A 13,028-nucleotide genomic window follows, 5' to 3' on the forward strand; every position below is an offset into this window, starting at 1 on the left:
TACCCATGTATCCATTACAAATTTATTGAACACCTACCTGGCACACACTTTCACTTAAGGCATTTCCTAGACCTCACCTCCCTTGAGACAGACACCTTAACTGTCCTTGGTGACTTAGTGCACATGGGCAGCAGCTCCATTCAGGCAACTGTATGTTTACATACTATGATTGGAGCATCCAATCACCTTCCTTTACCAGAGTACAAAGGTCACCTAGTGAGAAAAGTTCAGACCTCTCGTTTTGTTTTCGTATAGTTGAGCCTTTAACTGGAACCAAGTATGTGTGTACATAGACTGTTTGAGGATCATGCCCGTTCTCCTTTGACCGTAGGCTTGGCTTCAGAGAATGTTAAACTTTTCGCCCAAACTTGGGAGGATTCAAGTTCTTTTTCCACTCAGCTCTCACTCTCCGAGCGGAGGAGGAAGATACGTAGCTAAGAGGCGCAAAAGCAGCCCCGCTTCTCCCACGAGGAGGCCCAGGATGCTAGCACCACCAGCCCGGCTCAGAGGCTGAGCGCTCGCCCCAGTTCTGCGTAGCCCGGCCCCGCCCTCCGCCCCCCGCGCACCCGCACGGGCGTGGCCAGGCCGGGGGAGGAGCCAGGCGTCAGCAGTGCGCGCGCGCGCGGCCCCGCCCTCCGTGGCGTCAGAGGCGAGACGCGTTGCAACGCAGTGCAAACTGGGAAAGGGGGATGAGCTGGGCTGGCTTCGTCGGGGTGGCGAACGCGGCTTGCTCCTGAGGTTGGTGGGACATGGGCCTTGGGCGAGGAGTCCGGCGTTAGTGAAAGCGCGCCTGGCGCCAAAGGTGAGTGCGGGTCTGGGTCCTGGCATCTGTTCCCCGCAAGCCGACCGCAGTGAACCCCCTTTTCTCCCTCCGGCTGCTGGTCACCCGGGAGACGAGCCCTGACCGCCTAGGGGGTGGGACTGCCCGAACTTAGAATCGGCTTTGGGAGGAAGGGCCCAGCCTCGGGTTTCCCCCGCTGCCCACCTTTGGTTGCCCAGCGAGTTCCGTGTGGATTCGGGTTTTCCGGCCCTACAAGGTGGCCTTGACCATTCCTCCCCCTTCTCGTACACTCGGACCCGAAATTGACAAACTACCTCTTGCTTCCGTTTTCTCATTTTTTTGCTAACGAGCTACAATCCCAGTCCTTACTGTAACCCCTCAGAGTGTTCCGCAATCCCTCCCCTGTCCCAAACTTGCTTTCAGCGAAGTCCGAGTATGAATTTAAAGAACCTCTAAGCTCATCAGAATTAAAGCTGTGACTTACCTCAAATAGAAGCTTTTCTGTCTTAAAATGTGGCCTCTCCTAGAGTTGTGGGACAAGTGAATTTCACCTCCACTCCACCTTGGAAATTATCAGAACCCTGAATCGCAGTGATGGTCATTTATGCATAAAACTGCAGACCACACTTCTGGGTTTATTTTGTGCCGCCAGTTCATTCTGTGACCTTGAGGCAGGTCACTTAATCACTAACAAAATGTTTACCTGAAGACAGGTGTTGCAGAGCCAAAGGAATTTAATATTTGTTAAGAGCTCAGAGAATTTAAGATGAAAGGGATTCCGCACTAATGGATGTTACTCTTTCTGAATCTGCAAGCATCCTTAGTTTGTGTATTTTCTGTTGCAGCACTTGAAATTGTTAAGTGATATTTGTTAAGGATATTTTCCTGTTCTAGGTTTCCTCTCTGGCTTTGCTGTGTAAGCAGATTTTGCATTTCAACAGTTTTGTGTTTTTTTTTTTTGAGTCGTTGAATGTCTTTCATGATGGATTCAGATAGTTTCTTATGACTCTATAGCACTTGGACCAGTTTATGTGAAAGGTGATGTAGGTTGTGCTTTCTTTATCATATTGCTATGATTGCCTTAAATGTGCATTTCTTTTGACACATTAGATGCATCTTTAAAATTAAATAGTAAAGATCTTATAATTGTAAACAGCAACAACCTGTCATTAATGACATAAATAGGCATTAATTGCACTTAGGTATGTATTGTATTCTTTGAGAAACAATGCATGAAAAAAACTGACAGAAAATATTTTAAACCTGTCTTTCTAGCCTGATTTTTTTATATATTTACTTGAACTTTATTTATCATTATGGTCATTTATTTATTAATGTGAACATAATGGAAAAGAACAAAAAAGACATTTGTAAAGTATGACAGTTGGAAAATAAATCCAGCACATCTAATTTTTTTCCATAAAATTTCCAGCATTATATATATAGGTTGTCCCCAAAAATGTATACACACACTTTGAATAATTATAAAGGCATTGTTTATTAAAATGCATTTCATTTTTCAAAATTGAGCTATCAGCTGTTAAAGTACATACATTTTTTGGGACACTGTACACACACACACACACACACACACACACACAGACACGGGACGCAGTGCACGAATTCATGCACCTTGAAAGGAACTGTGGGCCGAGAGGCTGTGGTGGGCACAGGGGCGGGTCTTGGCCCATCCTCCGTGTCCCCTCCCTGCCCCTCCCCTCCCGCCACAGCCCCCCACCCCCCATCCCTTGTCTGCCGGCAGCCCTGCTCCTGCTGCTGCCACTCCCACGTGCTGACGGCGCCAGCCCTGCTCACTCCCGCTCACACCCGCTGACGGCGTGGAGCTATTGGGGCTAGCACCAGCAGCAAATGCGAGCAGGGCCGGTGCCATCAGCGGGTGCAAGCAGTGGCTGCCAGCCACTCAGGAGCAGGGGGAGGTGGAGAAGCCCTGAGGGGTGATCGGGGCCAGCAATCGATTGGGGCTGGCACCAGGTGCCAGCAGCGGGTGCAAACAGCAGTGCCGGATGTGGGTGCGAGCACTGGGCAGAACCACAGCACACAGGAACAAAGAATTTTCAGTAACCACCAGAGGCTCACCCTGATGACAGTGACTGGTGCCTGCCTTGGTCTGGTGCCCCGCTCACCTACTTCACCATCCCGCCGTCACTAATGCCTGCCATGTTCCGCACGCGCCCCCTGGTGGTCAGCGCACATCATAGTGAACGGTTGTTCGTTTGTTCCGCCGTTCAATCTATTTGCATACTAGGGTTTTATATATATAGTAGAGGCCTGGTGCACAAAATTTGTGCACGGGGGTGGGGTGGGGTGGGTGGGTGTGTCCCTCAGCCCAGCCTGCACCCTCTCCAATCTCGGACCCCTCAAGGGATGTCCGACTGCCTGTTTAGGGGGATCGGGCCTAAATGGGCAATTGGACATTCCTCTCACAATCCAGGACTGCTGGCTCCCAACTGCTCACCTGCCTGCCTGTCTGATTGCCCTTAACCGCTTCTGCCTGCCAGCCTGATCACCCCCTAACCACTTTCCTGCCAGTCTGATCGATGCCTAACTGCTCCTCTACCGGCCCGATTGCCCCTAATTGCCCTCCCCTGCCGGCCTGGTTGCCCCCAACTGCCCTCTCCTGCAGGTCTGGTCCCCCCCCAACTGCCCTCCCCTGCAGGCCTGGGTCCCCCCCAACTGTCCTCACCTGCAGTCCTGGTCCCCCCCAACTGTCCTCCCCTGTAGGCCTGGTCCCCCCCAACTGTCCTCCCCTGCAGGCCTGGGTCTCCCCCTAACTGCCCTCCCTTGCAGGCCTGGGTCCCCTCCAACTGTCCTCCCTTGCAGGCCTGGTCACCCCCAATTGCCCTCCTCTGCCGGCCTGGTCACCCCTAACTGCCTTCCCTTGCAGACCTGATCGCCCCCAACTGCCCTCCCCTGCCGGCCATCTTGTGGTGGCCATCTTGTGTCCACATGTGGGCAGCCATCTTGTGTGTTGGAGTGATGGTCAATTTGCATATTACCTCTTTATTAGATAGGATATAGATATATATTTCTTTTAATTAAAAATTTTTTTTGTTAGAAAAGCAAGCAAGAATTTATTTTTTTCTTTATTGATTAAGGTATTACATATATGTCCTTATTCCCCCATTACCCCCCACCCCCCCTCCCTTCACTCATGCCCTCAGCCCCCTGTTTTCTGTGTCCATTGGTTAGGCTTAGATGCATTCATACAAGTCCTTCGGTTGATCTCCCCCCCTTACCCCCACCCTCCCCTACCTTTCCTCTGATCAATGCTTCTCTGTCTCTGGATCTGTTTTTGTTCATCAATTTATGTTGTTCATTATATTCCATAAATGAGTGAGATCATGTGATATTTATCTTTCTCTGGCTTATTTCACTTAGCATAATGCTCTCCAGTTCCATCCATGCTGTTGCAAATGGTAAGAATTCCTTCTTTTTTTACCACAGTGTAGTATTCCATTGTGTAGATGTACCACAGTTTTTTAATCCACTCATCTGCTGATGGGCACTCAGGCTGTTTCCAAATCTTAGCTATGGTGAATTGAAGCAAGAATTTATTGACTGCCGCAAAACACACTTAGGACAGTGAAACAAGGAAGGGCGTAAAAGAAGCAACAGAAGAGCCTAAGCTGGGCTGCTTTGGCTCCCTGGGAAGTCAGAGCAAAGGGGGCCTTGGAGACAGGTTCAGGGGGTTAGCCTGGGACGAGCTGCCACTGCCCATTGCTCCCCTGGTTCTAGCATTGTATTTTATTATAAATTTTTATCAATGAAAACACTTATTTTTGTGGACATGAAAGGAAAATACTAGTAATGTCCATTAAATATGAGTTGCTAATATTAGAAATAAGAAAGACTTATTTTTTAAAATCTTAGTTATTGTTCCAGTTACCTATTGCTGTATAACAAATTGTTTCAACACAAAATGGCTTAAGACTACAATTTATTTTCCCTTGTTTCTGTAGACTGACTGGACTCAGCTGGTTGGTTTTTGTGTGGGGTTTCGTGCAGCTGTAGTCATCTGAAAGCTCCACTGGGCTGGCCATCGAAGATGGTTCATTTGCATGAATGGCAGTTGATGTTGGCTGGGAATTAGCTGGAGATGCCAACTTCCAACTGAAGTGCCTGCATGTAGACTCTTCATGTGGCTCAGATTTCTCACGATTATGGAGGCTGAGTTCCAAGAGCAAGTGTTTGAAGAGACAGGAAGTGAAAGCTGTCTTTTAAAGCCTGAACCCAGAAATTGGTATAGCATTACTTCCAACATTCTCTATTGGTCAGAGCAGTCAGAGCCCTCCTCCCATTGGATGATCGATCCTTATCTTTTGACGGAAAGAATGTCAAAGAATTTGTAGATTGGAAGAAGCCTCCCCACCCCCCAAGCTACATAGAATTTCCCCTTTCTTTTGACTCTCCAGGGACTGGAGTCACTTATTAGTATATAGTGTAACAATTAATTGTTGGCTTATTATTTAATGAGTATTGGTTTGGTTTTGGTAACTAGACTAAGTAAGATATTTGTGATCAGAAGCCCGATGGTGGTACTGTCTTTATGCCCTAGAGCAGTGGTCGGCAAACTCATTAGTCAACAGAGCCAAATATCAACAGTACAACGATTGAAATTCCTTTTGAGAGCCAAATTTTTTAAACTTAAACTTCTAAAGCCACTTCTTCAAAATAGACTTGCCCAGGCCGTGGTATTTTGTGGAAGAGCCACACTCAAGGGGCCAAAGAGCCGCATATGGCTCGCGAGCTGCAGTTTGCCGACCATGGCCCTAGAGCAGTGTTCCTCAAACTAGCCAGTCTCTGTTACAGGCTTGCAGCTTGAGCTAGAATATAATCAGTGCACTGCTTTCTTCATAGAGGAAGTAACTACTATGAAAAGCTCAGTGTGTTTAATTGTTACATTCTGTTATAAGCTCTTATTTTATCACAGACTTACCAAAAAGTTTCCCAACCTGCACTAGCCTATGGACCACACTTAGGGTAGCAATGCTTTGCAGAACTTTTATACTTTTTCAGTGTGACCTATTGTATTAAGAAGTACATTTTACTTTTTAAAAAAATTATTATTGATTTGAGAGAGAAAAATACCAATTTGTCTTGAGAGAGAAAAAATTGACTTGAGAGAGAAAAAATACATTTGTGTATGTATTTATTGATTGGTTTAAAAAATTTTTTTAAATTAATTTTAGAGAGGAAGAGAGAGGGGGGAGAGAGAGAGAGAGAATGATCAATGATGAGATAGAGTCATTGATCGGCTGCCTCCTGCATGCCCCACACTGGGGATCAAGCCCACAACCTGGGCATGTGCCCTGACTGAGAATTGAACTTTGACCTCCTGTTTCATAAGTCGATGCTCAACCACTGAGCCACACCGGCTTGGCCATTGATTGATTCTTGTATGTGTCCTGACCTGGGATTGAACCCACAACCTTGGTGCACCGGGATGATGCTCTAACCAACTGAACTGCCTGGCCAGGGCCAAGAAATACATTTTACATTTCAACTCCATGCTCTATATAAGCATACATACATGCATATAACCAAAAATAAAGTTTCATGAAATAGGTCTTTACTGTATGTAACATGCTCTCACATTTTCTCTTCAGTTTTATATTTTTAAAAGCTGGTTGTGACCTAAATGACAGTGCTAGACACATAGTAGATACTCAGAAAATACCAGAAGTTTTAGCAGTGACATTTCTTGAAAAGGTTGAGCCTTCTTAATACTTTAGAATTGCTTTAAAAAACCAGATTATTTCATCAATATTCATGGTATGTGTGGCATTTTTAACTAGAATGAGTATAAAATGGATTATATGAAATTTAAGTCAGTCAGAACATATAATGCATACTCGTGCTGTTGACAGGCAAAGGTGAGGTGAGATGATGGATGGCAAGGAAGACAAACTGCTTTCCTTCCAGCATTGCCAGGGATCTCCACAATGGCTGGCGTTAAACCCTAGTGGAGATATCAGGACCAGTTTAAATGACCACAAACCTCAGTCTTCACTTTTGTAGTCTTTACTCTGTGGTTCAAGTCATCTAATCTCTACTCTTTCTCTTTGGAAGGATCAGAAGGATGTCAAAGAGGTGGATATATGTGCCTTCCATTTTCTTCCCACTTGTTAACTCATTTTCAGCACTGCCTGGATTTTACTTTTGGAGCATTGCTATTTTAAAAAAGCTAGAGTTCTTAATCTTTTTTTAAAGTATATTTTTATTGATATCAGAGAGGAAGGGAGAGGGGGAGAGAGAGAGAAACATCAATGATGGAAAAGAATCATTGATTGGCTGCCTCTTGCACGCTCCACACTGGGGATGGAGCCCGCAATCTGGGCATGTGCCCTTGACCAAAATCAAACCCAGGACCCTTCAAGGATGCAGGCGAGTGCTCTAACCGCTGAGCACACTGGCCAGGGCTATGCTGTATTTTAAACACCAAGCATCTTTTTTTTTTTAAAAAAAAAAATCCTCACTGGAGGATATGTTTTTATTTATTTTAGAGAGAAACATTGATCAGCTGCCTCTCATAGGTACCATGATCAAGGGATCAAACCCACAACCTAGGTATGTGCCCTAACTGGGAATAGAACCTGCAATCTTTTTGGTAGATGGGACAATGTTCCAACTAACTGACCCACCCAGCCGGGGCAACACCAGGCATCTTATTTGACAATATAGCTTATACTAGAGGTCCTCTCGCAATCCGGGACCCCTCGGGGGATGGCAGACTGCTGGTTTCGGCCCAGTCCGCACAAGCCAAGCTGAGGGATCCCACCAGTGCATGAATCTATGCACTGGGCCTCTAGTATGCATATAAGATATTTGGTTAATCTCTTCCCCTCCCCCTCCTCCCCTTCCCTCTGAGATTCATCAGTCTGTTCCATGTTTCCATGCCTGTGTGTTGAGCGTCTGCCCCCTGGTAGTCAGTGCATATCATAGCTACTGGTCGAATGGTGGCTTAGGCTTTTATATATATAGACTAGAGGCCTGGTGCACAAATTCATGCACAGGTGGGGTTCCAACAGCCTTCCCCCCATGGGGGCAAATCCGGCGGGGAGGAGGGAAGTTGGCTGGCCAGCCCTGCCCCCGATCGGGGTGGGGGGGTGCCGATTGGGGTTGGGGCTGGCCGGGGGAAGGGGCCTTGGGCAGTTGGCCGGCCGCAGTGGGCATCATAGCGACCAGTCGTTCTGGCATTCCGGTTGCTTGGCTTTTATATAGAGAGATAATTTTGTGAATGAAAGTGGAAACAAAATTAGTCCTTTGATGACTAGTTATTTCAGCTATTCTCAAGAATCAAATAAGGACAGAAAAGGTAACTTTAAAAAAGTATAGTCTTTCTCATAGAAACCTTCACTAAAAACTTAGATGTCATCATAATCTTATTCCTGTACTTTGCCTCCATGTGTCTAGTCATTTGCCAAGTCCTGTCATTCTACCTTTGCAGTTTCTGTCATTCTACCTTTGCAGTGTCTGTTGTATCTGCCTCCTTTATTCCATCTCTGTTGCCCTAGTTCTGACCTTCATCATCTTTCCTTAGGATCATTCTGATAGGTAACAAGAGTGTTCCTTTTCTCCAGTCTTTTAAAGTCTTTGTACTATTGTCAGTTTGGATCACATAACTCATTGTTAGAATCCTGCTATGGCTCTGTTACTTTTAGAAAATAAAATAATAAATGCTTTTTGTGACATTCAAGGCCTTCCATTTTCTGTTCCTAGACTATTTTTTTCAAGTTTAGTGTCTAGTAGATCCTTGTTCATTCTCTGTAGTGACTAGTTCCTAAAGATGTTCTTTATTTTTTTTTACTTTTCCTCATACTGTTCTTTTTTTTTCCCCCTTCCTCCCTCCCTCCGACCTCTCATACTGTTCTTAATCTCTGTCAAAAACCTTTTCCCACCAAGACACATAAATGCTATCTCTTCCCATGATGCCTCCCAGCATCCCATTTACTTAGTCATACTTAATCTTCCTTCTTAATTTTTCCATTGTACATTATTTGAATCTCTTTATAGTTTGACATGATACTATGTTGTATTACCATTGCTTATAATTTTCTGTCACATTGGTTTTTTAAACTTTGTGAGGAAGCAGATCACATCTGATCTTTGAGTTCCTAGAAACACAGTGTCTTCCATACAGCAGAATATCTGTGAATGATAGAATACAGCAATATACTGTTCAATGTAGTTTGTTTTTAAACTTTGTACAAATGGTGCCATGTAATATGTATTCCTTTTATTTAAGTTTGAAATAGCTAATGATTTATGATTTTAAGTTGCCTAGGTAGCATATATAGTTTTAATATTCTTTGTCTTTTAAAGATCCAAACTTTAAAGGTAATCATGAGAAACAGATTCAACTGAGAACACATTTTAGATGTTCATTTTGGAAGGTTCAAATCAGTAGCTTTTTTTTCCTAGCCAGGAGACCTAATTGTCATGATTCAGCAAAATAGACTCCACCCGACTTTTTTTTTTTTTTTTTTTTTAAATCCTCACCTGAGGATATGATTTTAGAAAGAGGGGAAGGGAGAGAGAGACATCAGTCGGCTACTTCCCTTACGTGCCCTGGCTGGGGATCAAACCCACAACCTTTCAGTATAGGGATGATGCTCCAACCAACTGAGCCACATTGGCCAGGGCTCTACCTGACTTTTTGAACATACTGGTACATTGTGTGGTTAGACCAGTAGTACTTATGACCCAGATAGAGAATAGAATTGGAAAAAAGATACTATCAGACTGATACTTGGTTACTCTGCTTAACTCTGGCTTTAGTTTTTATCTTACTTTGTAATGTCACCAATAAAAAATGATTGTTGTTTTTGGGAATTACATTTCAAGAGCTGGCCTGTGTCAGGGGAGCAAATGTTGCCTTCTGTGGTTGAGTAAGCTGAGCTAGTTGGGAACAGAAAAGTCAGGGATAACTCTTGTTACTGGTCTCTTCTTACTGTCTTCTGGACCTCATTAATAGTACAAGCTCCAATATCCCCTGCCCTCTGCCACAGTGATGTCTGTTGTCGTATCACTAAGGCCTCAGGTTTCCTTAAGTACCTTCCAGAAAAGTTAGTTCTTTTTTAATCCTCATCCAAGGATATTTTTTCCATTGATTTTTAGAGAGAGTGGAAGGGAGAGGGAGAGACAGAGAGAGAGAAACATCAGTGTGAGAGAGACACATTAATTGGTTGCCTCTTGCTTGTGCCCCGACCAGGGCCAGGGATGAAGCCTGCAACCAAGGTACATGCCTTTGACCAGAATCGAGCATGGGACCCTTCAGTCCTCGGGCTGACTATCCACTGAGCCAAACCGGCCAAGATGAAAAGCTAGTTTCTTGACCTTACTTTCTCTTAGTCAAAAGTATTATTCCTCAGCTGCTACTTCTTGTGTTTCAGAAATCATTTTCTGGAATACCATTCCACCCAATCCCATCATTCTTTCTTTTATTGCCAATTTTTAAAAAGTTATCTACAATCTACTTCCATTTTCTTTATTCCTCAATGTTTGTGCTCTTGCTTCCACTCACACCCCTGTACAGAAGCTGTACTTCACAAAGTTATAGATATACTAGGAGCCCAGTGTGCAAAATTGCGTGTGCGGTAGCCCGGCGCTGCTCGCAGCCCTGCCCACCACCCCGCTGTGCTCAAAAATACCTTCTCCCCCAGTGTCGGGGAGGGGGCAGCAAAAAATAGGAGACATTCCTCCCTATTGCACACAGACCCTATATACAGGCCCACCCGGCCCAGGCCGGCGGGATGCTTGGCACATTCTCGGATCCCTGCTCAGGGGCGGGAGGGGTGACTGGTGGTAGCACACGTGAGAGGGGACCTCCAGGTGGCCACTCTGGTCCTGGCACTTCCTGGTCCTAGCACTTCCTGGTCCTGGCACTTCCTGGTCCTTGGTTCCTTCCTGGTCCTCAGTTCCTTCCTGGTCCTGCCTGCAGCCCTGGTCCCCCTACCTGGCTCAGCCTCCCGTCTCCATCCTGGCCTCAGATGGCCCCCTTGGCTCCTGGGGGCTCTGTCTTCCCCTCCCAGCCTGGAGGTCCTGAGAGGAGGTTATGGCTTCTCAGAGACTCCCCGGCAGCCCTGTCACTCGTGTTCACACAGGGGAAGGGATGTGTGTGGCAGAAGCAGCTGTATAAATGCGGGTGCAGGGACAAGTCCTCCGGGGTCACTTGGACAGTTTGCTGATGACGCGGATCAGGGCCGCATTCTCGTCCTTGAGGCGCTGGTTGTCAGCCCAGAGGTTGGACAGGCCCTTCAGCTCCTCTTCCAGCTCAGCAGCCTTGTGCTCCAGGGCCCTGCACTCAAATCTCTCCAGCTCCAGCGGGGCCGGCCTCTCTGCAAAGCACTCCTGCCTCTGTGTGCGCGCTCCAGCTCCACATTGAGCTGCGCCAGCCGCAACGTGGTCTCGGTCAGGGCCTCACGAAGTCTCTTGTTCTCAATGCGCAGCTCTGCATAGAGCTTCCTGAAGACTCCCTCGGGCTCTTCTGATTCGTGCTGGGATTCTGGGTTGAGGACCCGCTGCCTCTGGGAGGAAGGGCTGGGTTCTGGGCTGATGTCTGCTGGCTTTGCTCCTTCCCCCTCCGCAGTCTCTCTCCTCTCCTTGCCAACTCTGCGGTGCTCCCTGGAGACCTGTGGTCCCTGTCCCTGCCCGTCAGGCACCTCTACTCTCTGGGCAGGGCCATCAGAATTCTCAACCCCAGGGACTCGGGGCTGCCAGGAAGGCCCCACTCTTGATCAGGATGGGAGAGTCCCATCAGGGGCAGGCCAGTGGGGGAAGGGGCCACGAGGTTGGCCAGCCCCACCTACTGATGTGATGGCTACAGTGGGCAGCGGTGGCGGTTTACTGGAGGCGGTTGGGAGGCAGGAGCGAGAGGCGGGAGTGAGCCACCACCACCCACGGGAGGCAGGAGGGAGGCGCCGCTGCCCGAGGGAGGTGGGAGCGAGCCAATGCTGCTGCCTGAGGGAGCTGGGGGGAGGGACCGAGAGGTCAACAGTTCAGCCCACTCGCCAGTCAGTGCCACCTCATGGCGACCAGTCGTTGGTCGTTTTGGTTGTCACTGCCCCTGGCTTTTTATATATATGGATATCAGGCTCTTCCAATATCCCAAATTTTTTTTAAAATCAGTATTTAATAAACGCATATTTTGTGTTTGCTTGTTTCACCTATAACTTTTTAAAAAATATTTTTATTGATTTTTAGAGAGGAACATCGATGCTTATATACAATTGCATATTTTTATTCATACTTGCATTGTTATGCTCATAATTATTTTTAAATTTTTAATAAAATATGTTAAATATATTATATAATTCTTTTATATGCTATAAAGCATGATAATAAAATGATCACCTGTGATCACCTGTCAGTGTACCACCCAACTTGAGAAATAAAACCTTCCTGATACTGCTGACATTCCTTGTGTATGCCTCTGATTATATCTTCTTTCTCCTCAGAAGTAGAATTTGATTATCATTTTCTGTTTTTCTTTATAGGCTTACCTCATTTATATGAGCAATATACTGTTCAAGGTAGTTTGTTTTTATGCTTTATACAAATGGTGTCATGTATTATGTATTCCTTTTTATTTTAAAGTATGTGTCTATTCATTTTTCAAAATATGTTTTTATTCGTTTTTAGAGAGGAAAGGAGAGGAAGAGAGAGACATCATCAATCAGCTGCCTCCTGCACGCCCCCTGGTGGGGATCGAGTCCACAACCCAGACATGTGCCCTGACCAGGAATCAAACCCACGACCTCCTGGTGCATAGGTCAACACTCAACCAGTGAGCCCCACCAGCTTGGCATGTATTCTTTGTTTATTCAGCATTGGGAGGATAGGCAGGAGGTGAGGAGATGGTGGGTGTGGGAAGGTAGGGTATGTTCTCTGGCTAAACTGTTCATCATGGGAGGTCAGGGACCATCCTATATAATCCTATATAATAAAAGCCTAATATGCAAATTAACTGAATGGCGAAACAACTGGTGGAATGACCGGTCACTGTGATGCGTACTGACCACCAGGCAGCAGATGCTCAACTCAGGAGCTGCCCCCAGTCTTCAGGCCCCAGGTTAGCCAAGGCAGGTGCCAGCAGGGGCCCCGTGATCGCCCCATTGGTTGCCCTGCAGAGGAAGGTGACCGGCGGTGGGGGTGGGAGCGGGGCAGCGCTGCCCTCCTCCCTCCCCGCTCCCCCTCTCCCCCCCCTCCCCCCCCCCCCCCGATCGCC

General features: G+C 46.5%; 1 protein-coding gene across 5 annotated transcripts in view; it reads left to right on the forward strand.

Annotated features, from left to right (window-relative positions):
- Window positions 1-660: 660 nt before the first annotated feature.
- USP8 (ubiquitin specific peptidase 8) overlaps window positions 661-13,028 on the forward strand; it is a 63,549-nt gene continuing 51,181 nt past the window's right edge. For 3 of the 5 annotated variants that reach the window (XM_079767475.1, XM_079767478.1, XM_079767479.1), the window contains exon 1: window positions 661-802. The gene's annotated coding sequence lies outside the window, so the exon portion shown is untranslated. Of the gene's footprint in view, window positions 803-12,313; window positions 12,334-12,442; window positions 12,650-13,028 lie in introns of those variants that run through there. The other 2 variants (XM_079767476.1, XM_079767477.1) reach the window with 2 other exon arrangements.

This window comes from Cnephaeus nilssonii, assembly GCF_951640355.1.
Source record: "Cnephaeus nilssonii genome assembly, chromosome: 4".
NCBI lineage: Eukaryota > Metazoa > Chordata > Mammalia > Chiroptera > Vespertilionidae > Cnephaeus > Cnephaeus nilssonii.